The 18764-nt window shown below is 36.5% G+C and overlaps 1 pseudogene across 1 annotated transcript in view; it reads right to left on the reverse strand.

Moving 5' to 3' along the window:
- LOC308343293 (small ribosomal subunit protein eS21-like) overlaps positions 1–17782 on the reverse strand; it is a 79437-nt pseudogene extending 61655 nt beyond the window's left edge. Inside the window, exon 1 of the transcript in view lies at positions 17690–17782. The product of the transcript in view is annotated as a small ribosomal subunit protein eS21-like (transcript). The remainder of the gene's footprint in view (positions 1–17689) is intronic.
- Between the last annotated feature and the right edge of the window lie 982 nt (positions 17783–18764).

Genomic DNA, 18764 nt, shown 5'->3' on the forward strand with positions numbered 1-18764 from the left:
GGAGTTATAAAAAATGTTAAAGAAAGTTGGTTGAGAGTTTGGAAATATTTTGCTAGCTGAAGGCTTTGAGCCAAATTAGTAATTTTGAAGTACAGGTTTTCTGAGCAACTTTCTCTCTTCAAAATAAGAATGTCTCAAATTTATAAAACCAAACCTCATAAGGCAGCTTAGAGAAAAACCACCTCTTATAAACTTTTGATGAGCAAAGTATAAATGAGAAACACATAAAATAAATTGCTTTTGAAGTATACCTAGAGCATATAAATTTTGAGAAATGGGTTAAGATAAACTTTGACCAAATGTGTTTTGGGTTTTGCTAAATTCAGACATTAAAAAGTTTAGGATATGTATGTTCCTCACAAAAAGTCATCCATTCCTAACTTAAAATTCCAGAAAAGAGTTATGTAAAATGAACATTTGTGTTTAGAATGTGCTTCACAGATCTTTTTAAAAATTTTAAAAAAGATTTATTCATTTATTTTAGAGAGAGGCAGGGGAGGGACACAGGGAGAGAGAGAGAGAAACTCAAGCAGACTCCCCAGTGAGCATGGAGCCTGATATATGCCTTGATCTCATGGACCCTGAGATCTCATGAGCCTGAGATCATGACCTGACCTGAAACCAAGAGTCAGATACTCAACTGACTGAGCCACCCAGGTGCCCCAGCTTCACAGCAAGCTTCACTTGCTGCAAAGCAAGTTTTTTGAGATTACTAGTCTACTCACAACACTTTTAATGGTCTATCAAAATTATCTGCTGAAATTCCAGGTTGGACCACTAATCTCCCCAAAATACAGATATGATATTTTGTCTTTTATTTATTTTTGTTGATGAACAGAGAAGGGTCTTGAAAAAGTTGTTTCCTTTAGGTGCCTCCCACTCCAGCAATTTCATATTTGGTCTTAGTACACTCCAGTAGGTAAACTCCAATAGGTATTTCTTTGTTTCTTTATTTCTTTGTTTATGCACAACAATAACCAGTAATGCCAGCAGGCCTCTGGAAGTAGAATTTCTTAGGTTGTGTTTACTTTGCTGGATTCAAAGCAATAGAGCAGAAAATACTCTAATTCTCTAGAAACACTTGCTCTTGCTTTTTACGAAGTGTAAGATTTATAATAAAATTGTTATAATGTGATGAGATTTATAATAAATTGTAATTGATTAGTTCCAATAATCATAGTACCTTGCTATTATCTCTCAAGTAAAGGTAAAGAAATGTTAGGCTTAATAAACACATTAGGAAGGGCACCTGGGTGGCTCAGTGGGTTAAAGCCTCTACCTTCAGCTCGGGTCATGATCGCAGAGTCCTGGGATCGAGCCCCACATTGGGCTCTCTGGTCAGCAGGGAGCCTGCTTCCCTTCCTCTCTCTCTCTCTGCCTGCCTCTCTGCGTACTTGTGATCTCTGTCTGTCAAATAAATAAATAAAATCTTAAAAAAAAATAAACACATCAGGAGGTGACCATTAAGAAAAGATAGTTAATGAATGGTTTGGTGTTACTATTTTACAAGGTTAAAACACATTTCCTACTGAGTTATTATAGTAACAAAGGAGAAAAGTAAGGTGATCTACATTGTGGCTGTATCCAGGTCTTAACAATTATACCAAACATATGGAGGGTTAGTTGAAAGGAAGAGAATGTTTTGGTGAATATAGACTCTTCAGATTTAATAAGAGCTTTTGGCATGGCCTACTTTATTATGCTTACACGAAATGAGGGTGATCTAGCTTTATGATAATCCATTATTATCAAGAAGCCCTGGGTAAATTTTTCTATCTGTTATGAATATACTTGTTTACATATTATAGTTTCAGGAGGTACTAATTCTTATGCTGAATCCTAGTTTTCTAGTGTATAGAATTGTTCACTTAAATATTTTGTATAAGTAGTTTTTAAAATCCTAATTTTTAAAATTCACTTATGTAGCAGCAATAAAAAAGTTTTTACAGAATATATTTGTGTATATGAGAGTCCTTCCTATACTTTTCTATTTGATAGAACTGTTTGTTGTCAGCTGCCTGCCTGCTGTGATGGTTAATATTATGTGTCAACTTGACTGGGTCCCAAGGTGCCCAGATAATGTGGTCAAACATTATTCTGGGTGTGTCTGTGAAGGTTTCTTTGGATGAGATTAACAATTGAATTGTTAGCCTGGGTAAAGAAGATTACTGTTTTTTTTTTTTTTTTTTTTTTTTTAAGAATAACAATATTGATAGACTGTTAGCCAGACTCATCAAAAAAAAAAAAAAAAAGAGGAGAGGACTCAAGCCAGACTCATCAAAAAAAGAAGAGAGGACTCAACTGAAGAATAACAAAATTGATAAACTGTTAGACAGACTCAACAAAAAAAAGAAGAGAGGACTCAGAAATGAAGGAGGATGAATAACAACTGACACCACAGAAAAATAAAAAGGATTACAAGAGAATGTTAAGAAAAATTATATGCCAACAAATTGGACAACCTAGAAGAAATGAATGAATTCCTAGAAACATTACCTTCCAAAACTGAATCAGGAAAAATGATAATTTTTATCATTCCATTGCTAATAATCACTGATTATTAGCAATGGAATTGAATTAGTAATCAAAAAACTCCCAGCAAACAAATTCCAGGATTAGATGGCTACATAGGTGAATTTATTCAAACATTTAAAAGAAATAGTTTAATAGTTTGTCCTCCTCAAACTATTACCAACAGTTAAAGATGAAGCAAAGCTTCCAAATTTCTTCTGTGAGGCCCGTGTTACCCTAAACCAAATAAAGACACTACAAAAACACAAAACAAAACTCAGGCTAATACTGATGAACATAGATGCAAAAATCAAAATATGAGCAAACCAAATGCAACAATCCATTAAAAAAGTATTCACCACAATCATGTGGGATTATTTCCAGAGATAAAGGCATATTCAATATTCACAAGTCAATGTAATATATTACATCAATAAGAAAAAGGATAGAAACCATATGATCATATCAGTAGAAGCAGAAAAAGCACTTGATAAAGTACAACATCAGTTAATGATAAAAACTCTCAACAAAGTAAGTTTGGAAGGAATGTATATCAACATAATAAGAGCCATGTATGAAAAACTCATGACTAACATTATACTCAGTGGTGAAAAACAAAGAGCTTTTCCTCTAAGGTGAGGAACAAGACAAAGATGTCTACTCACACCACTTTTATTCAGCATAGTACTAGAAGTCCTAGCCATAGCAATCAGACAAGAAAAAAGTAATAAAAGGCATGAAGATTGGTAAGGAAGAAGTAAAACTGTCACTATTTGTAGATGACATTATACTATTATAGAAAACCTTAAAGACACCACCAAAAATCTCCTAGAAATGTTAAATGAATTCAGTCAAGCAGTAGAATACAAATTAGTAGCTGGAAATCTTTTGCATTTCTATAAACTCATAATGAATTAACAGAAAGAGAAATTAAGAAAACAATCCCAGTTACATTTGCAGCAAAAATAATAAAATATCTAGGAATAAATTTAACCAAGGAGGTGAAACATCTGTATTCTGAAAACCAAAATATTGATGAAAGAAATTGAAGATGGCACAAATAAATGGAAAGATATTCCATTCTCAGGGATTGGAAGAACCAATATTGTGACAATGTCCATGCTATCAAAAGCAATCTATAGAGCTAATGCAATCCCTATCAAAAATCAACATTTTTCACAGAACTAGAACAAATTATCCTAAAATTTGAATGGAACCACAAAAGACCCTGAGTAGCCAAGGCAATCTTGAGAAAGAGGAACAAAGTCAGAGGGACCACAGTTCCAGATTTCAAGATATACTAGACAGCTATATTAACTGAAACAATATGGTGGTGCACCTGGGTGGCTCCGTCCATTAAGCATCTGCCTTTGGCTCAGGTCATGATCCTGGGATCCTGGGATCAAGCACTGTGTCAGGGTCCGTACTCAGTGGGGAGTCTGCTTCTCCCCACTGCCTTTGTGCACGCGCGCACATCTCTCTCAAATAAACATATAAAATACTAAAAAAAAAAAAAACCAAACCAACCCAGTATGGTACTGGCACGAAAATAGACACCTAGATCAATGGAACAGAATAGAGAGTCCAGAAACAAACCCAAGATTATATAATTAATCTATGACAAAGTAAGCAAGAATATGCAGTGGGAATCAAATAGTCTCTTCAACAAATGGTGTTGAAAAAACTGGACAGCTACACACAAAAGAATGAAACTGGACCACTTACTTACATCATCCACACACACACAAAAACCCTCAAAATGAATTAAATACTTAAATATAAGACCTAAAACTGTAAAATCTTAGAAGAGAGCACAGGCAGTAATTTCTCTGACATTGGCTGTAGCAACATTTTTCTAGTTATGTCTTCTGAGGCAAAAGAATAAAAAGCAAAAATAAACTGTTCAGACTACATCAAAATAATAAGCTTCTGCAGAAAAAAGGAAACAATCAACAAAACTAAAAAGAGAACATACTGGGGGTGCCTGGGTGGCTCAGTGGGTTAAAGCCTCTGCCTTTGGCTCGGGTCATGATCCCAGGGTCCTGGGATCGAGCCCCGCATCGGGCTCTCTGCTCAGCGGGGAGCCTGCTTCCCCCTCTCTCTCTGCCTGCCTCTCTGCCTACTTGTAATCTCTGACTTGTGATCTCTGTCTGTGAAATAAATAAATAAAATCTTAAAAAAAAAAAGAACATACTGAATAGGAGAAGATATTTGTAAATGTCATATTCAATAAAGGGTTAGTACCCAAAATATTTAAAGAACTTATACAACTCAACACCCAAAGAAACCAAATAATCCAATTAAAAATGGTCAGAAGGTGCCCGGGTGGCTCAGTCAATTAAGCAACTGACTCTTGATTTGGCTCAGGTCATGATCTCAGGATCATGGGATTGAGCCTTGAGCTGGGCTTTGCACTCTCAGTGGGGAGTCTGAGACCCTCTCTCTCTCTCCTTTAGCTTCTCTCCCTACTCATGTGCACTCTCTCTCTCAAATAAATAAATGGTTAAAAAAAAATGGGCAGAACACATAAACAAATGTTTCTCCAAAGAAGACATACAGATGGCCAACAGACGTGTAAAAAGACATGCAACATCACTAATCATCATTGCATCATTGACTAATGCAAGTCAAAAATGAGATATCACCTCACACCTGTCAGAAAGGCTAAAATCAGGGGCTACTGGGTGGCTCAGTTGGTTAAACATCTATCTTTGGCTCAGGTCATGATCCCAGAGTCCTGGGATCTAGCCCTGCATTGGGCTTCCTGCTCAGCAGGGAGCCTGCTTCTCCCTGTCCTTCTGTTGCTCCCCTTACTTGCATTCTCTCTCTCTCTCTCTCTCTCTTAAATGAATAAATAAATAAATACAACTGATCTTAAAACAAAAGGCTAAAATCAGAAACACAAGAAAGAACAAGTGTTGGTGAGGTTGTGGAAAAAAAGGAACCCTCATATACTGTCGGTGGGAATGCAAACTGGAACAAATATTGTGGAAAACAGTACAGAGGTTCCTCAAAAAATTGAAAATAAGATTACCATATGATCCAGTAATCCCACTAATGGGTGTTTACACAAAGAGTATAAAAACACTAATTTGAAAAGATATATGCACCTCTATGTTCATTGCAGCATTATTTACAATAACCAATATAGAGCAGCAACTCAAGTGTTCGTTGACAGATGAATGTATAAAGATGTGTGTACGTATGTATATACATATATATATGTATATATAATGATGGAATATTAGCTGTAAAGTTAAATTTTGCCATTTGTAGCAACATGAATTGATCTAGAGGATATAATGCTAAGTAAAATAAGTCAGAGAGAGACAAAAACCACATGAATTCCTTCATGTGGAATTTAAGAAACAAAAACCAGGAATAAACAAAGAAAAAAAAAAGAGAAAACAGACTCCTAAATACAGGGAACAAATATGGTTGTCAGAGGGTAGGTGGGTGGAGGTATGGGTGAAATAGGGAAAGGGAATTAAGAGTACACTTATCTTGATGAGCACTGAGTAATGTATAAAATTGTTGAATCACTATATTGTATACCTCAAATTAGTATAATACTGTATGGTAATTAGACTTGAATAAGAAAAAGATTGCTCTCCCAAATTTAGGTGGGCCTCATTTAATCAGCTGAAGGTATGAGTAGAACAAAAAAGTGTGTAAGAAGGAGTTCTTCTGCTTGAATACTTAAGCTGGCACATAGATCTTTTGGGTCTCAAACCTGCTGGCTTTCAGACTAGAACTTACACCATTGGCCTTTCTGGTTCTTAGGCCTTTGGACTTGGATTGTAACTATACTATTGGCTCTCCTGAGTCCAGATCTTGGGACCTTTCAGCTTCTATAATCACATGAGCCAATTCATTATTTTAAGGTTTTTTTTTTTTTTTTTCTCATTTGGTGGTTCTGTTTTTTGGAGAAACTGGACTAATGTATCTGCTTTCCTGTCTATTTGATTAAGCCTAGAATAGAGCTATGCAAGTAGTATATTTATGCCATCAGGTTGTTATTAGAGTTGAGTTTTGTGAGAGCTGGAGGAAGGGGTAGTGGGAGAGGGAGAGAGAACCTTAAGCAGGCTCCACTCCCAGCATGGAGCCTGACATGGGGCTTAATCTCATGACCCTGAGATCATGACCTGAATCAAAATCAAGAGTTGGCTGTTTAACCAACTGAGCCACGCAAGCGCATATTGTTTTGCTTAACCATCCTTATCATTACTTTTAGTCATGTCCCATCACTGTTGAGGATAGATGAAGAGAAAGGGCCATGAGATTAGTCATTTTATTTGTGAAACTGAATATACTGCATTTAATAACAGTTTTAGGTATACTGAAAACCATTATAAAATGCTCTTAAATTTTTTTTCACCTTATGAAAACAATTTTGGTCTGTCTTGTCGGGTGATTTTGGAACTCTATGAACAGAAAGCCAAGGAGGCTTATTTGTTTTATTAATGTTCTAAAAGGAGGTGGTGTTTTATCTTAGAGGTTGTAGTGAAATCTCTGTAGTAGGTAGGGGTCAGCAAACTTTTTCTGTAAAGGGCCAGATAGTAAATATTTTAGGTTTTATGGGATATATGGTCTCTGTTTTAACTCTGTCATTAATCTTTCTGGTATTTAACTCTGTCATTATAGCACAGAAGTAATCATAGGCAACATATAAGCATAGGATTGTGGCTGTGTTCCAATAAAACTTTATTTATAAAAACAGATGGTGAGCAGATTTGTCCTTCAGGCTTTAGTTTGCTAACCCCTGTTATAAAGAACCTTACAAAAATTATCAGTACCATTTATTGAGCACTAACAGCATAGTGGGTAATATTAAAGGCATACTGCACTGTTATTTAATCCTCACAACAAAGAGGAAGCTGAGGCTCAGAAAATTTTTAAATTATTACTCCAAGATCACATAGCAAGTCGCTTAGTCATTACTGGAACACAGATTTATCTCTAAATGTGATGCTATTCTTAATATAAAGGAAAACGCTTTGTGAATTTAAGAATTTTGCTTTCTATACTCTACAAGAACCAGGTTGGTTAAAATATAAAGTTCAGCAGCAGTGATCTTACTGGAAATCATTTTATAGCTGATGGTTCAGATATTGGCCAAGAAAACTCTGAAAATTTAAATTAGTATAACCAGTTTCCACGTCTCTGATTTCTCTCTCAGCTATTCGTACTGCTGGGATCATAGGCATTCTTGAAATCTACCATGGTGTACCAATTGCCTTAAAGGTCTCTCCTTTTTTACTTTGTTGGAGGCCACATTGGTTGTTCTGGACAAGGTCTTAGAAGAAAGCTTAACAGCATTCTAACATTCTCTTCTTAAACTTCAAAACCAGAGGCCAGAAATACCTCAGCTCTTTGGAGAGGATAGGGTGCAAGGATGAGGATATGTGATCCTAAAAAGTTGATGAAGAAATTGTCCATTTTGAGCTGTCATTTTACCTTTATCATCTTAGTGCTTCATGGTCTGGAAACAAACTTGGTTTTTGTAAGAGACTATACTAAACTCTGCCTTACATGAACAGGTCTTTGGGGAAAAAATGCATTTTCTCTTTTCTCATCAAAATTTCTGAGAGGCCTGAAAATGTAAGCCTAAGAGTGGGAGGGCAGTTGAAATTATGCAAAATATCAATGATATGGCATGTCAGTGTATATGAGTATGTGGTAGGAGATAAGAAAAGCTCTACAATCTAAATTCTTCTCCTTCTTTTTTTTTTTTTTTAACAACTACAGTTCTCTTCCTGATTTTTAAAAGCCTGCTCCAATTATTTATTAATTTATGCTAAACAAATTATTTACTACTTATATGTGCCAGGCATTAGGCCACCATTGAGGATATAATAATGAGTCTGAAACACCATCTTCAAGGAGAGTACCATCTAGTTGGAGAGATAAATAAATATATAGATAATTTAAGTACTGTGTATTAAATGCTGAAACATGAGTAGGCACACAGGGAAGACATCTAATCCTACTTTGGGAGTTAAAGAATGCTTCCTGGAAGAGATAAAATCTAAACTAAGTCATAAAGAAGAGGAGTTAAGCCAGGCAAAAAGCCAGGATGAAGCTCAACTGAATTTCCCCCAGCCCAATCAACATAATTTACCTGAATCAAGTGTGAACATCAGGCATTTCAAAAAAGAGGCCTCTTTATTGAGTGCCATGAATCAAAAAGAAAAGATAAATGTGAAACCAATTACCCATCCCAAGCTTAGTCACAGGAAGCCAATATTTGCTTATAGCCTAAACATCCTCTTCATCAGAATAAATGTTCCTGGCAACCAATAAATACTAAAAATAATTATAAGTCATAACAAAGGTGAGGAAATTTGTATATGAGCTGGAAAGATCATTGTTTCAAAACTTCCATAGTATATTAGAAATTATAAGGGATAGCTATGGCATAGAGAGCACATAAAGAATGAAAATAAACTTCATTAAAAGTTTAGTAATGGATATATCAAAATGAAGAGCAGTAATGCTTATACAAATGATTTTATGTACAAAACCTGTGGCTTTTGGGCAATTTGGAAAATAATAAAATGAAAAATGACTTCTTATGGAGAAAGGTAATTTAATAGGAGTAAAAAGCACAATTGTTATAAAAATGATCCTTTCTTAGAGATTAGGAAAAATTAAAATAAAGACATTAAATGGAATATGGTCTGTAATTTTAATCTTTGTGGGCATGGTATGAAAGTAGGTACAACTAAAGAAGGAAAGCATGTTGACAAAAGAACTATGTATATAGTGTATAAACAAGGTGCTTCCTAAAGTTGTCACAAAAAAGGAGTGAAACATCAGCCATGGTTGGAGTAAAGGAGAAGAAGAGATAATTTAATGACAACTTACATAGTTATTACTCTCTAAGGTATTATAAGAAGAACAGCCAAATCTCGTGCTCCAGAACAGGAGATGGTTGGCTAAAAGTCAGGAAGTGTTAATCTAATTGGGGTAGCCTTGGATAGCTGCACAGGTACCCTCTCTCCCAGGTATTATCTGTTGCTGTCTACAGAATTCAGACATGGAGGGGCCAATGGTCTGCTGGCCTTTAGGACATTCTGTAGTTTAATAATCATTGTAACCCTTTGAAAATATCCAACAAATATAGAAATGTTGGTATTTCTATAGAATTAATGACCACATCTGTCTTTTGATTGGTGTTTTCATTTAAATCATCAGGTCTAGTGATGATTTCTCAGTCACATATTTTATTAAAAGGATTGACTGTCAAGAAATGAGCAGAAGGCTTGAACAGACATTTCTCTAAAGAAGACCTACACATGGCTAACAGACACATGAAAAAATGCTCAGTATCACTTGGCATTGGGGAAATACAAGTCAAACCACAATGAAATACCACTTCACACCTGTCAGAATGGCTAACATGAACAACTTGAAAAAACAGGTGTTGGCAAGGATGCAGAGAAAGGGAAATCCATTTGCACTGTTGGTGGGAATTCGAATTGGTTGGTACAGCCACTCTGGAAAACAGTATGGAGGGTCCTCAAAAAGTTAAAAATAGAACTACCCTACAATTCAGCAACTGCACTAGTAGGTATTTATCTGAAGAATACAAAAATCGTGATTTGAAGGCACACATGCGCTCCAATGTTTATAGTAGCAATGTCCACAATAGCCAAAATGTGTAAAAAACCCAGATATCCATCAACAGGTGAATGGATAAAGAAGATGTGGTATGCTTATACAGTGGAATATTACCCAGTCATCAAAAAGAATGAAATCCTGCCATGTGCAATGACATGGTTGGAACTAGAGGATATTATGCTAAGTGAAATAAGCCAGAGAAAGACAAATACCATATGATTCCACTCATTTGTGGAATTTAAGAAATATAACAGATGAACATAGGGGAAGGAAAGGAAAAATAAGATAAAAACAGGGAGGCAAACCGTAAGAGACTCTTAACTATAGGAAACAAACCGAGGATTGCTGGAGGGGAGGTGAATGGGGGATGGGGTAATTGGGTGATGGGCATTAAGGAGGGCACTTGATATAATGAGCAATATGCAACTGATGAATCAATAAATTCTGTCCCTGAAACTAATGATACACTGTATGTTAACTAAATTGAACTTAAATGAAAAGTTTAAAAAAAAGACTGTATCTGATGTTTTTGATTCTTGTAATGGACTGGATTTTGAACACTGGACACACAGTTCTTCCCAGTGAAAAGCACAGGTATTCTAACAAGTAATAATAACAAATCAGATGTATTTTTATTTTGTAAAATAGTATGTACACATATAGTACCCATGCAAGGACCCAGAATATAAAGCTGATTTAACAACAATCAAATTTTAGTAGAATTTGCTTGATCATTATATCTTCCTTTTCGGCTGAAATATGGTATCTTAAAGATCAGAAAAATTACTCATTCTGGGAACAAAGACTTTTGAAAGCTGTCAGCTAACTGACAGTTATGAGCATTTATTTCAGACTTATAAAACATATTAATCAAACTTGTTCACAGCATGGTGGTCCAAAAAGGTTTATTTTATTTTTGAGAGATACTTTGAATAACTGAAGAGCACTGGTAACATGAATGCAAAGCTGCAATTTTTTTTTTTTTACTTCAAAATGAATAAATACTTTTCTCAGCCTTAAAGAATGAAGCATACTGCAGGAATCTGTTTATTACAAGACTATTTGCAAAAGACCTATGCACCATTCATTGAACCTTGAAAAACACTTGAAAATATGGGTTGCATTTGCAAACTTCAGTGTATGACATGGAAAGCTGGCAAGCTGCCTGGCTTCTACTTAAAGGATTGTCATTCTGGGAAAAATAAATTTCTCTAACTAGACAAAAGTCAATGTTTTCATGTTTTACTGCAATCAAACTGATAGAGCTGACAATTTAATGTCTCAACACTTAAAATATCTGTGGATAATCAGTTACCTCAATCAATCATAAACACAAATCCTTCTATTTTCGAAGCTTGTGTGTCTGTGCCTGAGATGTAAAACAGTTTGGAGAGCCCCTTCCCCCACAACACCTCATCATCTATCCCCCACCATTTTCCCAATATTCCTGATTTGTCTTTAGCTATGCAGATATTTATACACAGTATGCATCTGGAAATAACTTTTAACAACTCAAGTGTGATCAAATTTAGAAACTTTTCTTTCACTGTCCTGTTTTATTTAATTTTTATGTGTAGTTTATAGACTGTATGCCTGTCAGAAAAATGTGGAAGTGTGCTGGCATTCGGCTGAAGACATCATCATTACGAGTGGAAAAAAAAAAGCTCAAGGCTTTTTCAAAGCAGTGCTGAAACATACATTTCCTTTCTCTGACTCCAGGGGATGCTGGTAGCTACCCTGAACAGACCTGTGTTCTGGGGTCAAATGGTGGTGTGCTGGCCCCTCAGGATTTCCTGGCAAGCACACTGAATGGCTCACGTCTGGAAACTAATCATAATGATGATGGTGATAAAGCAGGGGAGGCACTGACAACAACTTAAAAAGCTGCCCGAGGAACTGGATTCCAGGTTGCTCTACATTTGGCAGAGCTGACAGGTTCAGTTCACTAAGCTTTGGTATTGATAATCACGGGAAACTTCAGACAGTTTTAGAAATCTGTTTCTATTAAGGTATGGCATGGTGTTTCTGCAACTCGAGAACAAGTTTACTGGGGCATACTATTCTTCTTTCAACATGGTAGGCATTGATGGGAGCGTTTTTACATTCCTAACAGATAATTACTCTGAACACTCAATAAGCCAAATTCCTTGTTTGAAGTATTCTTTTATATATTCTTTGTGTATGGTTTATATGTGGGTATTTGTATATATAGACATATACATTCACCACCACTGCTTCCTTTTTGTTTCTTTGATTATTTGGGGCTTTGCAATCAAACTAAGCAGAATTTTAGGACCCTTGGGGCAGCATCTTTTAGTTCCCCGTCAGGCTACGTTGCAAAAACAATCCATCTTGCTCTTGCACTCACTTGGCGGAAGTGCCACGACACGAATTGTGCAGTGCTTTGCTCTTGCCATGAAGCCTGGGTGACAAAAGTTTTTACAAGAAGCTGACTGTATTTGGGGTTATGAATATGCAATGACTCTCATTAGTATTGAAGCGCCAGAGCAGGGGCTGACATCCCCCGCCACTTTGAGCTGCTGCAGAATCGGCTAATGAATTGTCTTGTTCTTTCACGCACACAGTCTGCTGTTGTGGCTCCTGAGTTCCAAGGGGAGTTGCCCAGTTTGTGAAGACCATTGACTACAGAAATTAATTGTCAAGAACTACTCTTGATTTTGTGAAATAATGTTTAGACAGTGCTTAGATTGTCAAAACAGAACAGTGCTGAACTTTGCTTTAGGTGATATCATGAATAGGAAAATTTAGAAAGAGACATGAAAATGTATATATGTTCTATTCACCACTGTGTATACATAGGCTTCCATCTGGATCACCGTACAATAAGTGTATCGATGTATAGGTGAGATCAAAGCCATAGAAAGCTGACTTTCTTTTGGTTTGTCTATTATCCTTCTAAATAGAACAAACAGATGATAGAAAATTTCCAAAACGAATAGAAAATTTCCAAAACGAATAGGTCTGAAACACAAAGCTATTCCATCAACTCTTTACCATATTCTTTTTCGTTTTTATTCCTCATTCTCTGCCAAACATTTTGCAGCTCATACACATACCATCTTTCATGAATATGTTACTGATAAGGATATGTTTCTAGCCACTGATTAAGATATCTGAGCTGATTTGTAGTGTGTAAGAAGATGCAAAAGTGCGCAGAAACCATTTAGAACAGTCCCTTTTCAGTAGCATAAATTAAATGTGTTTTTCCACACCCCTCCTGCCTTGAAATTTCCTCTCAACTAACAGAGAACTTCTGTGGGTTGCTGCAGATTGTAAAGGATGGAATGAATTGAGTTGGATAATATATGCTAAAAGGTAAGGGATATGTTGTAAGCAAATAAGGCAGCGAACAAAGAGTAAGTCTTTACATTAGGTGCTTGCTCTACAGTCAGTTATCTGAGATGTAAGGCATCCCTTGCAAGGAAGCAGATACATTATTTTTGTAGAGCTTTAGAGGGTAGTGTTACTGTAATATTTGTTTGACCCATTGCTGGAAACAAGAAAAAACCAAAGCCCAAGAACATATGAACCTAAGAGTACCAAGTATGAGTATAGATTAAAATGAATGCAGTCTGACAAAAGTGGCCCGACTATCATATGTCAAACACTTGTTACCTTTTCTGGCCTTAGTAACTGCACATGACTGAGAACGAATCAGTGATAAAATCTCAAGAAAGATGAAACCAGTCTGAGCCTTCGCAAAGACCATCAGTCATTCTACAGACCTGTAATATTATTCAAGTAATCCTTGGTTTCCTATTTAATGGACATAATACACTTTCTACTCCTACATCAAAATTACCAAGGGACATTATTTTTTAGTTGGACATATCTTAGAACCAATGAGATCTGATCACATAACAATTAATCGAATTATTCATTTGCATTCTAAATGTGCATTCTTATACTTCACTATCAGCATAGATCTTAAAACTTAGTGTTTTTTTTTTTTTAAGATTTTATTTATTTGACAGAGAGAGAGTGAGAGAGGGAACACAAGCACAGGGAGTGGGAGAGGGAGAAGCAGGCTTCCCGCAGAGCATGGAGCCCAATGCGGGGCTTGATCCCAGGACTCTGGGATCATGACCTGAGCCAAAGGCAGACGCTTAACAACTGAGCCACCCAGGCACCCCAAAACTTAGTGTTCTAAAGTACCTTGTATGTAAGGACCTCTATAATTACAAGAATTTCCTTATTTCTCTATGCCATTTTCTTAGGTGTTCAAACATTTTTAATCAAAAGACAAAAGGTCTACCTGGGTACATTAAAATAATCAAATTCCATATTCAACTCATGCAGAATACACTAAGATATTAAAATGTAAAAGTGGAAACAGATTAGTTGAAATAATTATATCCAAGCATAGAGTATTCAGATTTAATGGAAATATTAACCAATATCTATGACTATGAATATGAGAATCATAAGTGAAAATATTTTAGTTTTAATTGAAACTATGGTAGTTTTGATTTGGCTCTGTAATTAGCATCTGCATTCTAGACTTTGTGACTGCTGTGAAAACATTATTTATGGAAGGTTTATCCAAATATAATTTGGTGCTTGTTTTTATCAAATGTTGAAGTATAATGAAATAAAATGCAAAAACTTGTACTTCTGAGAGCTGTGCTGACAATCATTTATCATACCTTCTTTTCTATACACAACCACAATACAGTCAGAACAGCAGGCAAGGCAATATGTTAGGTTGTTTCTATTCATGTTATGTTAAGCTATCCTGCTACATACCTGCAATAGAATTTGGGCACTTACAAGAGAACAGCAAATATACATATGAATTTTGGCTATCATTTGATTCCTCTTTCTACATTCTGCAGCATACTCACCATAATTAACATTCTGATACAGTTTTATGAATTGGACCAAGAGTTGGAGTATTCTACAGGAGACCAAGGACAAGGAAATTAGAGACGCATGCTTGCTCCAGTTTGTGGAGCAAACTGCTCCGGCCTCATATCTTCCAAACTCCCACACATAGACTCACCTTGCAGTGGGGAGGGAAAGGAGAATGAGAGAGCTGTTCAACCTTTGATGAGCTTACCTAAAATATTGCCAGCAGAAACTATTTAAATTTGAACATACATGTAATTTTCAACATTATATGTAAGTTGTGTGCTTTATGGTTTAGTATTATTTTCATTTTGATTTCCAGGTGAATGGGGGTACCATAATTTTTCAGTCTTTAAGGTCTCTAGAGGTCTTGATCTGAACTTGAGTGACAATGAATTTACCATCACCAAGTGCTTATACATTTTCTTACCAGTCATAAATTAACATTTGTTGTGTATATAATCAGGGTGCTGGGAGTGGGGAGAAGTGGATTAGGAAAATACAGAAAGTAGAATCCTGGGTATCAGGAGGTTTACCGTGTAGCTAGTTTGAAAGATTGCAGGGGAAATGATGGGAGATTCATTTACAGGGCTAGGTGTCAACAAATGCAGATTGTTTTAGTGAATAGTTCTAAGGATGTGTTTCAGAGCTGCCACTGAGATATGAGAATATCCTCAGGAGGGGTAGGTGTAGAGACATCTTATAGGAGTAAAGTTCCTGTGTGGATTTTGGAAGTTGAAAGATATTATTAAAATGTATGAAATTGGGCGCCTGGGTGGCTCAGTTGGTTGAGCAACTGCCTTTGGCTCAGGTCATGATCCCGGACTTCCAGGATCGAGTCCCACATCGGGCTCCCAGCTCCTTGGGAAGTCTGCTTCTCCCTCTGACCTTCTCCTCTCTTGTGCTCTCTCTCACTCATTGTCCCTCAAATAAATAAATAAAATTTTAAAAAAATGTATGAAATTTGGCTTTACTTTGAAACAACTTCAGTGTATCTAAAACTCTATTCATATTGGTTTCAGTGGTAACATTTCCTTTGAAAGTGATACAATTTAAAGTTTGGAATTATGTGTTTGTCATGTACTTTATTTTTCTCACTTAAAAAATTAAATCCTTAGGGACGGGGCACCTGGGTGGCTCAGTGGGTTAAAGCCTCTGCCTTCGGCTTGGGTCATGATCCCAGGGTTCTGGGAGTGAGCCCCGCATTGGGCTCTCTGCTCAGCAGGGAGCCTGCTTCCTCCTCTCTCTCTCTCTCTGCCTGCCTCTCTGCCTACTTGTGATCTCTGTCTGTCAAAACAAAGAAATAAAATCTTAAAAAAAATTATATCCTTAGGGAGAAAAAAAAACTTATTTACTATAACTACCTATTTATTTATTTATTATTGTGTTGTGTTAGTCACCGTACAGTACATCATTAGTCTTTGATGTAGTGTTCTGTGATTCATTGTTGGTGTATAACACCCAGTGCTTCATGCAATCCTTGCCATCCTTAATACCCATCATCAGGCTGACCCATCCCCCAGACCCCACCCTTCCCAAACTCTCCTTTTGTAACCACTTTTAAATGTAATAACTAGAAGAGTGAGGGAATATTCATTAAAAGATTAGGGTAACGTCATTTTGAACGACCCCTTTTCTTAGCTTTTTTTCCAGTAATCTTACTTAAGTAAATATATAAATGTTGTATTCATTATAAACCTTGGGGAGTGGGAAACAGTCCTTGATTGGATCCTTGAAAAGTGATCTGTCTAATACTTGCCACAGTTCTTGCTCTCAGTAACACTGTGGAATTATTGACTATCCCTTACTTTTACACTCTTCTTCCCTCAATCCCACTCTCCTCAGATGTTAATGAAGGAAGTTTGAGGTTACCCCTCCCAGGTGATTTGCTTTGCTTAGAGGAGACCCTGGGGTTTGATGTGTGTTAGGTATGTGGTAGGCACTGTGCTAGGTGCTTTACATAATTTATTGCAACACAAATAACTGGATGTAAAAGAGTGGTGCAGAGAAATGTAATAAATTAATTATCAGGATCATACAAGTGGCCAGGTTTTGAGTCCTAGTGTTTCAAACTCCACAAAGCCTATGTTGTTTGCACTATAGCAAAACATTTTAAGACCTAGAATACTCTATGCTGAAAGTTCAGGCTTTGTGCCAGTTGCACAAGAAAAATGCTTCTGGCTGGAAGCATTGCCCTTCAAATTAGATGAGGTGGATCTAATTAATCCTACCAACTCATAAGATAGTTGCACCTTAAGTTGTTTAAATGTGGGCTTATTTGAAGGAGATTTTAATTTTTGTTTTGAATTTATTCAATTAAATTCAATTTAGTGAACACTTACTGAATGCATGTTCTTTGCCAGTCACTGTGCTAGTGGTACAAAGACTGTCTATTTAGGGAGACATTTTAACATTATAATACAATTCACTGGATGCTATAATAGAGGCATATGCAAGGGATCATGGGAGCATAGGAGGGAATAATTAATTTGACGAAAGATGTTAGTAAATGCTGTATTTGGGGAGAACCTTGAAGGACAAGAAATAAAAATTTGCCAGAAAGACAAAAGGAGGTTGATAGTTCGTTTCAGGTGATGGGAACAGCGTGAGCATATGTGTGAATATGCCTGGCATGTCTGGGATATCAAAAGAGTGGTAGATAGTAACAATGGTCATGACTTCTTACCTTTTCTGCATCCAAATCCTGGCAATGTGATATTGAAGATTCTTCCATGAAGAACTGGAGTCTGTTTTCCCATCGCTGCATTTGGTTGACCATGTGACTGACTTTGGCTGAGGGACATTAGCAAATGTGCAGCCAATAGAGACATGAAAAGTGCTTATGCACTAGGGATTCTGTGCTTGGAAGCCTGAGACTATATTGTGATTGAGCCCAGGTTATCTTGCTGGAGGATAAAATGGCCACCTGCAGGAAACGGAGGCTCTGGCTGACATCTCCTAACCACTAGAGATGTGAGTGAGATCATCTTGGACCATGTAGCTGATCCATCATTTGACAATAGACACATGGGAGAATCCACAGGGAATCTGTTGTCAGCCCAGACGGAATGACCCAGCTTATATGCATAATTATGAACTAAAAATGTTATTTTAGCCACTAGGTTTGGAGTGTTTTGCTGTGCAAAAAAGCTGATATACAGAGGGTCTGAATAGCGCAGGGAATGTGTGAAGAGGCAGTGGCTGAAGACGAAGAAGATGTATGGCATTTGCAACATCATGTTGAGAAGTTTAGATTTATTTTGTAGGACCGGACCTCCCAAACTTCATTGATGAATGTACCACTTTTATCTCTTTAAAAATATTTGCATGCTCCCTGAACTAGATTTTTATTTAAATTGTCTGATTTTTATACCAAAATTTATCTTAAAAGCAAACCTAATATTTAGATCCCAGTTTGATGTGTTACTTCTACTTTTCTAAAACTTAAAATTTATAAATATTTAAAACATTGTGTGCTATCAAAAATCATCTTGTATATCATGAGTGCTGCATTCAGATTATCTACTTTAGTAAGTATGAATCAGGAGCATGTGGAAAATAATTTGAAGTAGAGAAGCTGCAGTTGGGAGGAGTGAGAAGGCTACTGCAGAGGGCCGGGTAGGATATGGTATGTGGTAGACAGACTTAAGATGTGTTCTGGAAGAGAAAGGACCTGGTGACAGATTTGATGTATGTGGGGTGGGAATAGGGAGTCTGAAGTATCCACTGAATGGGTACTATTAAGAACGGGAAGAGAAGAA

Source organism: Martes martes, assembly GCF_963455335.1.
Source record: "Martes martes genome assembly, chromosome: 5".
NCBI classification, from domain to species: domain Eukaryota; kingdom Metazoa; phylum Chordata; class Mammalia; order Carnivora; family Mustelidae; genus Martes; species Martes martes.